Below are 15,596 nucleotides of genomic sequence, written 5' to 3'. Positions count from 1 at the left end.
TAGAATGTCACTCCCATCCTAAGTACACTCACTGTTACTGTCACCTGTAACTGTATGGCCTGTGCAGCGCCTGACATGGAGGAGCCTGAGTTAATGAAATGATTATGTAGAGTTTCGGTTACAACGATCGTTCCTCTTTGTAGATTCTTGATCTCAGCCTTGGCCTTGTTGAACTGCCACCTTGACCTGCTGTAGCTGCGCGTATGATGCGAGATATGGGCAAAGATCGTACGTACGGTCAACGATGATACGGGGATCGGATGAGATGGCTGAGCGTGAGAAACATCGACAGCTATCAAAACAACACGCGAGTACAACCCATGTACCACTGTGCATCGCATTTCCGGCCGCGCGCGCGCCGCATTGATCATTGCATGCATGCTCGTGGTTGTCATATGACCACGCACTAATCCCTAGTCTTAGCGTAAGGCATCAGTGCATGGACTCTGTTGTAAACTTGAATGTAAACAGGCAACAGGACGGTTTCTATTCAATCTACTTAATCATATCGAATATATGTTACATCATAAGCAAAATTACAAGTCAACGGCAAATCAAGACAATAAATTTTGAGAACAACATAACATGACAACTTGCCTCAGTCTGAAACAGAGTCTGGCAAAAGCGAGGGTGTGTTGGGGGTGTGTCGAGTAAAAGCTAAAGAGGACTGAACCACGGAGGTGGTTACTATTACTAGTATTGTTGCTGTTGTTTTTGGTATCGCATGTTTATTCATGATCATCGGATACTAGTACTAGTACTAGTATATCATTAATCAATATCACGGCGGACGTGGAATGGGGTGGCATGGGCGGCATCCCTCGCATTTTTGGCTTGAAAAAAAAAAAAAAAAACAATTTGGCATATTGTTATATAAAGAAACTTTTTTTTTCTTTTTTTTTAACTGTTAATCGTGAGATCTGCATATTGCTTTTGTGTATGAAAGGAACTTCCGAGTGATGCCAAAAAAGCTTGAATCAATTCAGAGGAGAGCAACAAAGTTGGTAGGGGCCTATCTGAAGTTAAATCGCTGTCATATTCTGAGAGACATCAAGTCGGTGGAGATTCCATCCCTAGGCCTATAGCGTATCAACAAGAACGCTCAGATAATATGATTGAAGTGTTCAAGATTTTGCATGATATGGAAGACTTTGATCCAGCTGTTCTCTTTGTTATCAATGATCACATTGCATGTGGTCATAAGTTTTAGTTGTATAAAGGAATGTGTAAAACTAGTACCGGTAAGAGGTTAAGCTCTTTTATCCAGAGAGTAGCAAATTCTTGGAAGTCTTTGAGTGGAAGCTGACGAGTTAAAGCCTAAGCACAGTGATCACGACATGACAAATTCAACCCAGAATTCATGAACCGATCATCCTGTGGATATATCACATGGAACTCCTCAGGCTCAGGATTGCATCCTTTGAATGGCCCTCTACAAGTCTTTGACTTACTGCAAGGGCATCCCCTTAGGTAATTCAGTTAGTTCAAGTAATGCAGTCAATAACAGATGGGAGCAGCTGAATTTTGCTTACAAGTATGATCTAGGTTCTTTGGAAGATACAGACAGACAAACAGACTGGAGTTTGAGACAAGCAGTCACCACTGAAGTCATAGGCGCCGGAAGTGGGGGGGCAGGGGGGGGGGGGGGCGGCCGCCCCCCAATACAAAAAGTGGGGGGGCAAAACGCATTTTTGCCCCCCCCCCCAAAAAAAAGCCCCCCCCAAAAAAAAAAAAAATAAAAAAAAATAAATAAATAGAACAAATAAATGAAAATAGATAAAATAAGATACATCATAGAGTATATATAAATGAATAAACGCGAAAAAACATAGCTACAAATGGCAGTTTTTGGACTGTAAAATGTCAAAATTTCCAAGCTCGCTCGCTCCGCTCGCTCGCATTCAATCGCTATGCCATTCTCCTAATGTTGCTGCCAGTAATTGCCAGCAGTTGTGCCTGGGCCGCCCCCCCCCCCTTAATTTCCAAAGCTAAAAAATATATATATATATAGCTACAAACGGCAGTTTGGGGACTGTAAAATGTCAAAATTAATCGTCAAATTTATTCGTTATGCCATTTTCCTAACGTTGCAGCAATTGCCAGCAGTTGAGCCCGGTGCGCCTCCCCCTTAATTTCCAAAGCGAAAAACATAGCTACAACGGCAGTTTTTGGACTGTAGAATGTCAAAATTTATTGAATGGTTATGCCATTCTCCTAATGTTGCTGCCAGTAATTGCCAGCAGTTGCGCCCGACGCCCCCCCCTTAATTTCCAAAGCGAAAGATATAGCTACAAACGCCAGTTTGGGGACTGTAGAATGTCAAAATTTTCAAGCTCGCTCGCTTCGCTCGCTCGCATTGAATGGTTATGCCATTCTCCTAATGTTGCCGCCAGTAATTGCCAGCAGTTGCGCCCGATGCCCCCCCCCCCTTAATTTCCAAAGCGAAAGATATAGCTACAAACGGCAGTTTGGGGACTGTAAAATGTCAAAATTTTCAAGCTCTCTCGCTCCGCTCGCTCGCATTTTATTGTTATGCAATTCTCCTGATGTTGCTGACAGTATATAATTTATCGTTTCACACCGTCATTCCATAATCCATGTAAGGAAAACTTACAATGTTGCTAATGACTGCGTTGTTGAATGTATCACATTCCGTAATGTATTGTAGTCCCATTATTGCGCACGCACATGCATACACACCGTCAAAATTACTTTTCCACAAGGTGCCCACCCCCAATGTTTCGACCCACCGTACGCCACTTTACATATATACACACACACACACACACACATATGTATATATATATATATAGATGTGTGTGTGTGTGTGTGTGTGTGTGTGTGTATTGTGTAACATATGTATGGTCTATCGTGAGCCCCCTCCAATATTTGCCCCCCCAATCCAAAACTGCTTCCGGCGCGCCTGACTGAAGTTACCATGTAATGATATTGGGACTTCAAAATGACCAGTTAATGACCAATAACGTAATGAACAAAGGCTGAAAAAGTACTGTTGAGTTCCAGTGAAAAGTTCTTGGATTGGCTACTTGAAGACCTCAAATTCATTGTAGTTCACTGAAATGCATCATGTTACTCTATTCATATACAGAATAAAGAAGTTGATTGGAATTATTTGGGGGGATTGAAATCTTGGTCTTTAATATTACACAAAAATACTTTTTTTATTCCCTTGTATGAATCTCTGATGTCTTCAATCGTTCAAGTTAAACACACACACACACACACACAATTATTTTACAGACAGGTATAAGGTTAATTGTCTCCACATCAGGTGTACTGAACATTCACCCTACACACTCAGGGGCGGATCCAGGAATTCTGTAAAGGGGGGGGGGCGCAACTAATATTTCTTGTGCCACTTCCAGGTTTCATTTCATTTTTTTACTTTCTATTTCTTTTTCTTTTAACGAAAAAATAAAGGGGGACGTGCGCCCGGTTGCGCCCCCCTCTGGATCTGCCATCGATACTGGTATAGTTTCTACACAGCACATAATTGAAGAGCCCATATTTATCACAGGTTATCTACTGGTATCTGCAGACCAAACCATAGTTTCATCACAAGAACCATTCAGTTTCACATCTGATATCATGGGTTTTGTCTTCTCTCATGTTCACTTTATTACATGCTGACAAAAGAGCTGCATCACAAACAGAAAAGTTAAATGTCTAAATCACAGCTACTGCAGTACATGATATCTACTGGCATCTACTTGTACAAGTATGTCTGCACACATGACATGCAGAAGTCTATAAATAAGGCAAGGTCAGCTACACTGTATAGTTCTTATTCATCCTACATTTGCTGCTTTGAATGAACAGCTGAATCAGATTTTATTTCAACGCTTTGTGGGGGCATTCACACACACAAAAAAACAACAACAACAAAACAAATGTAAAATGCATAAAAGCTAGTAAACATGAGGCATTATGCAGAGCACAAATCAACATTCTTCTACATGTAACAGGAATGAACATAGTTGTGCTCTAAAGCATGTTCTAATAATTCAAATTTCAAAGTAATTCATATTGAGAAAGCTCTCCAGTCTTAGAATTCCTTGTATCCACATTTCCATGACTTTATATCTATTGTAGTAGTGAAGTTGTAGGTGGGCTAAAACAGAGGGGAAAAAGGCAGCTAACACTAAAATGAAAAGAAAAACCCAAACAAACAAATAAACAACAAACAAACAACACTATTAGTGTATGACTACAACATTCAGGTCTGTTCACTACATAAAAGTAGCATGTCTCTCCAGCTTACACTGGATTTTGGGTCCATGCTTATTTAGTTTTCAATCATTTATTTTTCCCCCTTTATTTCAAAGCATCCAGGTGCAAGGTACAATTAACTTCTTCAGTGATGTGTACCGGAACAATACAAAAGTGATGCACTGCATTACTGTCATCACAAGTTGTCACGTTGCCAAACTTCAAGAAACATTAAAGGAAGAAAAATCTGAAATGACATGAGAAGTGATGTACAGCTGAAATCCATCAAGCTTGGGCAGTCTGGTGTCTCCTTCTGGAATATTCGAGATGAAACCGAGCAGCTGGAACTACTTTTGAGTTGCATCCGTCATGATAAGGATAGCCACAATGCACGAGCTGGAGCTGTTCAGCTGTAAAATGCAAGGAAATAAAGAAAACAAGCAAAATAAAATATCATGCTGAGCACATTCATACATCTTCGCAATGTTGTGGTTTATGCTTTATCATTCACATGAGCTAAGTTTGACAGATTATCGATATAACATCAAAGTGAAACAAAATAAAACAACATCTTCTGCTATATGAAACCTTTTGCAGCTAATCGCAGAAGCGGATCTAGAGGGGGGTTGGGGGGGTTGCAACCCCCCCCCCAAAAAAAAAAAAAAAAAAAATCCGGGGACCATTTTTTTTTTTTTTATCTTATCTTTCTTTTTAAACTTGTAATTCTATTTTTTTCTATTTATGGCAATGACCTCTATACCAAAAATAGTGGCGTTTTAGATGCAAGAAAACGCCATTTTCACACACAGATTTTCAAAAATTCTCCCTACTGTGGGAGGGGGGAAACCCCCCTCCCACAGTAGGAGGGAGGGGGGAAACCCCCCTCCCACACCCTCCCCCCCTCGCTCGCTCCGCTCGCTCGGGCTCGGTCGCTACACTCCCTCGCATACCGCCCCCAACCCCCTCCTTTATAAAAAGCTAGATCCGCCCCTGAATCATAAGAGCTTAAAAAGAAATCCTACCTCCATTTTACTTATCAAACTAATTTCCAGGAAAACAGTTTGTAAAATAAGCTGAAACCATGCATACAGAATCAATATATAGACTAAAGTATGGGAATCTTTGAAGCTTTCAGGAGTTGACTTCCTTATAAAACAAAACAAAACAAAACAAAATATAAAAGAAAGAATTTTGGGCTCATCACTGCAATCATTGAAACTGCATGAAAAGCAGCATCATTCACATGCAATAATAAAACAAAGGAAAAGCAACATTGAATATCTATATCTAAGAGCAAATTGATATTATAAAAACATATCCTCCAAATGTACCTGCATAGATGAACTGAAACATTAATCACAGAGCTGCTGCTACAGCATCAATAATCCTTTTCAGTTTTGCCTCACTGTCGACATAGCCATCCCCTCCCTAAGTGGAAAAAAGGTGAAATGAAGTAATGTACAAACAGTTAGATTTGACTTTGGTGAAAGAGCTGTGCCAGGTGACATTGTGGAGAGTTTTACTGAAACTCTCACTATAAATTTCAGTTGACTTTAATAATGAATAAAAACAAAGGAAACAAACAAAACAAAACAACAAGTCTTATAACAAATACATGTATACATAATTGGGAGCTTCACATTACTTGTTTGCTGTTCAACAGTTGCAAAAGGTTAGCGCAACGTCCATCTGGCGCTGCTCAGTGGCTGCCGGGCCCACGATCAATTGGGCAAAAAGAATTTCCATTCTTGGACAATAAAATTTGGAGTTTATATCCAAAACAGTGATACTGGTGACTGTTGCATATCGATATGTAGATTCAATGTGGTGATAAGGTTATACTCTAGTTGCCCGAGAATTCTCTTATCAAATCTAACAGAATTGAAAATAATAGAGAGACTGGAATTAATACAGAGAGGGGGACAGCAGTTTTTTTTTTTTCTTTGTGTCTGTATTAAGAAGATAATAATAAATGTAAAAATCCAGGGGCAGTAAATCACACCACCCATATTTTCCAAAGGTATCATCCTTAGATTCTCCCTGTTTACACAGAGGAAGGGGGAATCATTACCCCACAGCCCACTTTTTTTTAGGTGATACGCTATCAGCGTATCACCTATTGTGATTGTCAAAATCTCTCTTTATTTCTTTTTATTCTTCTTTCTTTCTGGACAATTTTGTGTCATCAATATCTCAAGAATGACATTACGGAATAACATGACATTTTCAGGGAACATGTCTCATGACAATATCTAGCCACAATAAGGTTTTCATGACAGTAACATATCTATGACGTCGTCTAGGCGCCATTTTGTGATTTTTGGACCATGTTACATGATCGATCATAACTTCATAACTAAAGGTCATTTCTGTATCATTTTTTGTGGACATAAAGTTCAGGTCACGTTCTATCTTACTTCTTTTGATGCTAATTACCTAGGACATCATTAAGTGCGCGTAAGCGCGCGTCAAAATTTTAAAAGGCTCAAAACAACTTTCCAATGGGAAATCTCGAAGTTTCAGACAATTTTATGCGTTTCAAACAATTTTGCGCGTGCGCGTCCGTCCGCGCATTTTCGCGCGCACAGCGCGTCAGCAACATGAAAATACACTTTTTTTGACAGATTTGGATTCCTGATACTTTGAGCAACAATATCCATTGATTTCTAATCGATTCCTACAAATAACAAAGCAATGCACTTGCGTCAAAGTTCAAATTTCGCGTGCGCGTCTATGTGCAAATATAGTGAAAAAACATGTCTTTGTTTATTTCGCCATAGCTCTTTAAAACGTCAGGTGACCCTATGTTTTTATTGCATATTACAAAAGCATATAAATTGGACATGACGTTTCAAGTATCATTATTTCCATAATTACATTATGACGTCATCATATCGTCATCTGAAATCAAAAAAGTGGAATTAATTTTTTTGAGGTACTGTTTCTGACATTCATTTGCTCGTATCTCTGTTGTTTAAGCTCAATATTATCCCAAATTCAGATATGTTGTACTTTGAACATTTGCCTTTCAAGTCCATGTCATGGTTTTGAAATTTGATGACGTCATCATGCTTTAAATTGTGTTTAAAGGTAAAGACGCAAAATCGGACAAGTTTACGTGTTATGTCTATGGGAGGTGATTTTTTTAGAAACCATGCATTGACTTGACAACGTTTAAGCACCTTTATCTCAGCTGATTTTGCTTCATTTCCTCTGAAACTTATTTATGTTGTAGCTGTGACAATAAGCTGCAGTAATCATGCATTTTATTCTTTGAAATCTCCTCATGAGGTTGACAATTTTGCAATTTAAAACTGAAAATGAGAATGGAATGCGGACCAAACGATTCCTGATTCATCTTTCACGTACATAAGCTTACGTTCCTCTAATTTTCTCGTCGAGACGTATGGCTGAGTGGTTAGAGGCGTCGTCTTAGAAACGTGAGGTTGCACACGTACGGGTTCGATCCTCACAAGAGCACGAAAGAAAATAATAATTTTTTTTTTACTTTTTTTCTTCAATGGAGTACTACACCTTCGTCCATGTAGAAATCACGTTTGCATGTAAACACACCTATACGCACACACTCACACAGTATACCTTTGTTTTGCGTTGGAGACAGCATTACTTCGACTGCTGCAAAATTGTAGTTTTGCAGGTTGGGCTTTTCAAACTGATATAGTATACTGTAACAAAATGAAATTTGTTCATATCAATTCAGTAACACAATGTAGTCGTGGTTACTTTGTGCTGATTTATACATGTAACAAGCTATACATTGTAAAAAAGGTATTCAGTCTTCTGTATTGATGATTATTTGTCAATTAGTGGTTTTTGTGGAGTTTCAGATAGTGATAAAAAGTATGGATGATAAGTGCAGCGATAATTCCTATAGTTAGTTCAAAGCTGCGTTACAGATGTTTGATACATACATTTAGCATTGTGTGTGTGTATATACGTGTGTATACAGGTTGGCCATATGACACATTCTAGACAATTACTCTTAATTGATTAGCAAACGTGATCAGCTATGGAACTGAATATGGTACTAATGTATGATGTTAATGATTCTAATTAAACTGTGACGAGTTTAAAGGGATAGCGTAAATGTGTGTAAAAATAAGGCAATTATAAGGATATTTTAGGGCAATTTGATAACCATCCCTATAATAATTTCATACAGGTACTAATACCTGCCTCTTAGTCTGTGACGGATCGTCATGTCAATAGCAAACTGACAACGTACGTTGAATGTGTTATATATCGACCAACTGTCCTTCAAGTCCATAACGTTCCCCATACTTCCTCGTCGAGACGTATGGCCGAGTTGTTAAAGGCAACGTCTCAGAGACGTGAGGCTGCGGGTTCGAACCCCACAAGATCACGAAACAAAATACATAGCTATTTTACTTTTTTTCTTCAATTTTGTATTACATATTCGTCCATGTAGAAATCACGTTCGTATATAAACGCACCTATACACACACACAGACACACACACACGCCATATCCCTCTTTTATGTGTGTTGGAGACCACATTGATTCGACTGCAGCAAAATTTTGCAGGTTGACTTTGTCAAACCGATCATAGTATGTAATGACGACGACTGAGGTGTTGTACTTTGAACAATTGTCTTTCAAGACGATGTCATTGTTTTGTAATTTGATGACGTCATTACACTGAAAATTGTGATTAAAGGCAAGGTATCAAAACCAGCCGATTATAGGTTTTATGTCTGCGGGACGTATTTTTCCCAAGTTGCCAGAAATGGCATAGCGACCTCAGTCGTTACAAGGCCGCTTTTCCGTCTAGCAATGCAATAGATGTTCACACGGCCACCTTAGTTGAGTGGGCATTGACTTTCCCCCTGTTATATCTATACATTGTTGGTTTTTTTTTTGTCTTACCATTTCCGTGGATGACCCGTGGCCGAGTGGTTATAGAAACGGTTTCGCATGCACGCTCAATATAACTTCAAGGTGCCTATATCACATTCTTTTCTTGTCGATCACAGATGACCGTCATCTGGTGACCACAAGCGTATCACCTAACTCGTCCTCAATGTGACGAGTTTTCATGTCTCGTTTTCTTTGTGTCTGTATTACGAAGATAATAATAAATGTAAAAATCCGGGGGCAGTAAATCACACCACCCATATTTTCCAAAGGTATCATCCTTAGATTCTTCCTGTTTACACAGAGGAAGGGGGAATCATTGCCCCACAGCCCCCCCCCCCCCCCCACATTAAAACCAAACACACAAAGAACCAAACATGCCATGGCCCCTGTGTTGTTTGTGACTGATCTTGAGTTTTACAATAATTCAAGTACAAATCTATGCAACAATTGTGTTTTCCAATTTTTACATTATTCTAGTTGAAACCAATAATACTGTAAAAAAAGTCATGTGACACCATTAATTTCCACACATTTCTAATCTAATTCAGCTTCCACTGTTTTGTTTACATGCATTGCCTATACCATATTTTGTAATGTCAACATGCACATATGTACATTGACTTCTAAAGTGAAGACTGATCGAGGTGGAGTAGTTCAACACTACTGGACACTGCAAACTCCTCTGTGTTTTCATTCCTCCATGTAGATTGCTGCACATCAGGCTGCAGAATGACTCATATGATTAATGAGCAAGTTGGGTGCATCTTTAAAGATACTGAGGCTTTTCTCTGGGTTAAAGTACAACAAGGACACTCTCCTCATTATCTCATAGATCACTTGTAGATGAAGTCATATGTCCGTTTCCTCTCCCTACCCAAACAACAACATCACAAACCTGGAATAATAACAATAGTGGTCACTAATGAAGCACTGAAGCTCATTAGGAATGATGCTCATGGTGCTGTTACCAGACCTCCCAACCTTTCTGACTGAAAAATAGGGATGATTTGGCTCAAAAGTAGGAAAGAAAGAACAATTCCCATAGGAGTGTGTAGTACAATTATCAAGAAAAATAGGAAAATCCTATGGCAACAAGAACTACAGTCAATCTCGCCCAAGTCAAATCTGTTTGGACTGAAGAACTAGCTTCGACTTAGAGAAAATTCAACTTATGAGGGGTTAAAATCAATATAATAAAAAGAGACGGGGACTTGAAAAGAACTTTGACTTCAGCGATTATCCGACTTATGTGAGGTCGACTCTATGTGGACTTCAGGTGGGCTGTACATGTACTCATCCAAACAGAAACTGAAGAAGAAGAACAGTGGGATTAGGACAGAGTGCATACAATAAATACCCACTAAGGGTGTATTCAATTCTTTCTACCTTTTCAAGAATCTGAAACTGAGTACTTCGCTGTCCAAGCTAAGATGATCATCTCCTGTTCAATATATTTCTGCATGTTTCTATATCACATTACCAGTACATCTGTCTGTAATAACTTGGCACTCACAGATTATTTAAATGAACATTACCTTCTTGGAGTGGACGAGCTTGCCATTGACAAACACCTCTAGCTTCCCCGTCACTTCTGGGGTTCCTTCTCCAATCTGTAGGGTGGAACAAATGAAATACACAATGAGCATAGATTCAAAGATCCCTTTTCAATAAATGAATGAATGTATTGATGTACCAGTGTGCATGCAGTCTTTCATTTGGGTGAAATACTCATGGTATATAAGTAGCAATATTTTTGTGATGAATGTGGCTTTTTCTGATATTTGTCATTTGAAAAAAAAAAATTCTGGAGGACTGTTTGTATTGGTTTGTTTGTTTCATCATCATCTTCTTCTTCTTCTTTTTTTTTTTTAATGGTGCACTGACATGAAGCTGGTTGTATTTCCAGGCACATGTAACAGGCAAAAGTGGGGTCATCCACAAGATTTGAAGCCATCAGTCAAACACTCCCTATGCACCAGCATGTGAAAACTACACTCTTGAACAGCTTTAAATAATCTAGTCTTCCTCAAAGAAGTCACCAAAAGAGCAGCTTGACCAAAACTTACCATTTTCAATACGTTTGTGCTTCCGTTTGTGTGTTGTTGTTTGTTTGTTTTTTCAATTCAGAAGGCACACATACTCGCACATCAACTCATATTTTTCTTTCAATTCATTAAATTCAACCACAATAAATATACAGAAGACAAAGTCAAGGCACATTGTTCAAATAAAAGACAGAGAGAGAAAAAAAAAGACCATAGCATTATTTGCTCCATTTTCAGGGGCCATACTGACAGGTAAGTTTAAATTTACAGGGCGGTGAGTTGGCTCAGTCGGTAGCGCGTCTGCCTCATGATCCCAAGGGCCCGGGTTCGAACCCGAGTCTGGACTGAGCAATGTTGTGTGTAATCATACTGTCCCCTCTAGCAAGAGGCAAAACACTCTGTCCCTTGGACAGGACATAAAATGGAGGTCCCGTATACGAGAGAGAGTCACAACTCATGCACGTAAAAGATCCCACTTCATTCATTAGAATCGCAAAGGGCAGGGTGTTTAACCTGGTGAAGTGGTCCCACCTCACATCCAATTGGACCCCATGGAAGACCAGCTTAATGTAGCTGAATATGGGCTATCCAGCCATCTTCTTAAATGGAAGTGAACAAACAATTTGAAATTTAGACTGGAACTTACCATTTCTACATCATCCCCAAATTCATCCTCCAGCTGTCCAGCCAGCCGTTGAAACTGGGACCAATGAAAAAGAAAGAAAGAAAAAAAGGCATGGTCACAATAGTAAATCAACTTGTTGAATGCTTTAAAATTCACAATCAGTTGTTTAAAAATTGAAGTGCACATGCATAGGCCCAAATACTATCTCTCTAGACTTTTATGGGTTATTACCAAACAACATAACACACCAAGAGACAATAATTTCATTCACTTTCTGTCCATTCAGGGCAAAACATCAATAAAGACAAAGGGTGCTTAGCAGCCATAACACAATCAGTATTCTAATGAATTAGAACTTCATCAGCTATGGATTTTTCATACAATTATAGTCATTACAACCATTTAATTATGGATCCTTGGGCCACAAAATAATGTGCACACACAGTCATCTTGAATAGGATACAAAATCTAGAACTGAATACTTATGCATATTGATACACAGTGTTCAACATCTGCCAATTAGCATACAGATTGCACTAAGTACTGTAGTCAATAAAATCTGTTCCTACAATATGTACCAGTATATACAGTATATATGTACCCTTTATCTGATACATGCTTGTACACCCTCATGTCATCTTACAACATACAGTTCGACCTCGATTATCCGACCTCCTTTTATCCAGAAATCTCTATTATCCGGACGCGTTCACGCATTGAAGGACTTTTTTTTTTTCATCCAAAAAATTGAGAAAAAACAGTGACTTTCATGGATCTATTTCACTAATTTCATAAGATGTGCATGATAGGTTTCTCAATATCTAATGAGGTAAAACATGTATGATTTTCACATAAAGATATACTTTATTTTTGTGAAGAAGGGACTACAATATTGCGCAAGCTAGCATGGATTACACCACCGTTGCGGGGTACGCTACCTGCAGCTGCCAGTGCACTGGGACGGCAGCTTGGACGGCAGCTACATTAACATTGTGTCTCCCATATCCGGCCAATTCGCTTATCCGGATGAGCGCCGGTCCCGACATGGCCGGATAATCGAGGTCGAACTGTAGTCAAGATATTTTCAATGCATGTTTGCCTGAAATTTCAATTTCAATACATGTGACTTATTACTGTGTTGATAAAATCCATGAGGGAAAAGCTAAGGACTAATCTTATCTTCATAAATATGTAGCACAGAGATAATATTAGCATACATCACAGGCTAGTATAACAGCATTTCAAGTAAGCAATCTCCAAAAATATCTGTCATCCTTTCAAACAAAAAGATAAACTACCATTAACCCCCCTCCCTAAAAAGAAAAAAGAAAAAAGAAGAAGAAGCTGCCAAATAAACACATGTCATTCTTCATCAATTGAAGACATCAGAAATTTTTAGTAATTTAATATGCTCATAAAAGTTCGGAACAGATTAAAGAAAAAAAGGTTAGTTTACCTTGGGGCGATACCCTCATGCTCCACTGGAAGGAAAGACAGTGAGAATAACGTTTATTAATCAAATGTTGCATGAAAAAGGGGTTCCCAGTGTGCTGACATAATATATCAAAACATATAGCTGGAGATAGCTCCATGAAAGTCAGCTGGATGCAATGAATTTACTACTAATTGTACTTCTAAAAACATTGGGCATATCAAATTGATAAAAACAAGTGGGTTCAATTTTACATAAAAGTAGGCCCCCTATAATAGACAACTTCACTTTTTTGTTTATTTTTTTTTCTCAATTGCAAATTTTTGTAAAGCTGCAAAAGGTAGCATAGTCATTTAATAACTGTACATAGCACTGTCGCAAAGAGACGCTGTGCTTTGCACAGCATCTGGTCGGTGGTGTGCTATATTGATGGAATTCTGTGTGATACATGTAGCTCAACCAAACGCCGTGTAACACTAGTGTACAGCAACAGGGCTGTGTTTAGTAGTTACACGTTTGTATCTGTGTGATTGCCGCACACACTGAGGCCATCAATATAGCACACCCTGAGGCCAACAATAGAGCACACCCTTTCCAAACTGACAAAATGCAATGTCACCAATGTGTGCCTAACATAAATGGGCAAACAAGGTCACTCCATCTGCACAGAGAGAGAGAGAGGGAGAGAGAGAGAGAGCAATGTCAATGTTGCAGAAGGATCGAGAGAGATAGAGAAAACAAACAGGAGTGGCTCATAGTATGTGTGAATACACATGCATGCATGCACTGGGGAAGTAAAGTCCCTTTTTGAGGCAAGTTGGGTGCAGGTGGACAAGACAAAAGAGCAGAATCAACCAATAAATAAATAAATGAATATATATATATATATATATATATATATATATATATATATATTATACATATATAACATATATTACGTGTCGGTCCATTGTTGATTGGTGAGGGAGAGAAAGGAAAGAAAAGGTACGGTATGGGGGGGGGGGGCGGAGAAAGATAGTACAGTAGGATTGTGAAGGTACTGTAAATTTACATTCACATGCAACATATAAATTACCTAGAGTCTAGAGAATCTACTTAGTTATTGAATATACGGTACGTATAGAAGCATGAAAGCGTACCGTAGGCCTTTTTTTTTTTTTTATGCCTGATCGCCATCTGAACCACATCCAATATATTATTCACTGTGTTCACACACAAGTACGTCTTACGTCAATCACCAGTTAAATTCCTATAACTATTTGCTACAGTACTCATGCAGGACGTAAATCATCATAGAGAGCAACCTATCCATTGCTATTTTCATATCAAAGTCGTTAATATTCTGCATCCTTATACTAAGTATACATCTCCATCGATCACACATGATAAAAATGTCTGGAGGAGGGCTGCTACGCCTATACGGATATCAAACCAACCGTCATGATCAACAGCGGTGTCGCTTGCAAAGTTGCAGTGTCCTTACCAATAAATCACTTTAACCTTGACCGTCATGTTGCCGAACGTCGATCGCTTGACAGAATTCTTGAACGGAGAAACCCAATCTTCAAAATGCCTCTTTTCTGTCTGGTACCCAAAGTTACTACGACCTCGCAAGTCGCTGCACAGCAAGTCGCTTTCTGGCTAGGAGAAGATGCGGTCTTTTATCCTGACAACATCCACACATCACACGGCACTGGTTTTTATGGCATTGCACTGACTTGCAGTACGTAAAGCGTGCTAGTGCACCACTCTTGAGAAGGTCGTTTTATGCCAGCGCCTAGCCGAAGCGAAGGCGCACGCGCACTCTCTCGCATTATCCGTGGTCAGCAAAGTGCAATGAGCATAATGACTTCTTGAGGAGCGGGGATTGAAGGCCAGTGAAGAGGAACAATATTATTACTTAGTACATCATGTATTTGCTTTGGAGAAAAACAAAATGTGGGTTTCCGGCATCCTTTAGAGTTAGACCTCACAAAATAATGCATATAAACTGATACTTGGCCGATTGTCACTTAAATTTCGATCTATAAGAAAACTTTATCTCTAACATTTGAATGATCAGTTCGCCTCCCTAGTTCAGATGGGCACCACCGCCACCACCCCCCCCCCCCCATCCCCCCAACCCCCACCTTCCCGGCGCGGTGCCCAATCATGCGGTGTAGTATTCTTCATTAACTTTTATTCTCTAGAACCAGACGCGATAGAGCAGTACATCATATATTTCAGGAGTGTTCATGGCAAATTCGGGGGTGCCTCCCTTGGGGCCGGCCCGGGGGAGGCAAATCTGGGCCCAATTTTCACATTTCAGCTTTTCCTTAAAGGCATAATTTACCATTTGCAGATGAAAGCATTAGTGCTTTAAAAT

At 39.3% G+C, this 15,596-nt stretch overlaps 1 long non-coding RNA gene across 1 annotated transcript; it reads right to left on the bottom strand.

The window, feature by feature from the left end:
• Nucleotides 1-3,607: 3,607 nt before the first annotated feature.
• Nucleotides 3,608-14,931, bottom strand: LOC140246815 (uncharacterized). The gene is made up of 6 exons (XR_011902565.1): nucleotides 14,715-14,931; nucleotides 13,256-13,280; nucleotides 11,821-11,874; nucleotides 10,665-10,739; nucleotides 5,562-5,658; nucleotides 3,608-4,640 (listed from the first exon to the last, which is right to left on the bottom strand). It is a non-coding gene; the product is annotated as an uncharacterized lncRNA (long non-coding RNA).
• Nucleotides 14,932-15,596: the final 665 nt, after the last annotated feature.

The sequence above is a fragment of the Diadema setosum genome, chromosome 1 (genome assembly GCF_964275005.1).
Source record: "Diadema setosum chromosome 1, eeDiaSeto1, whole genome shotgun sequence".
Taxonomy (NCBI): domain Eukaryota; kingdom Metazoa; phylum Echinodermata; class Echinoidea; order Diadematoida; family Diadematidae; genus Diadema; species Diadema setosum.
The sequence above is the reverse complement of the archived record's forward strand: the minus strand, read 5'-3'. Positions and strand labels throughout refer to the sequence as shown.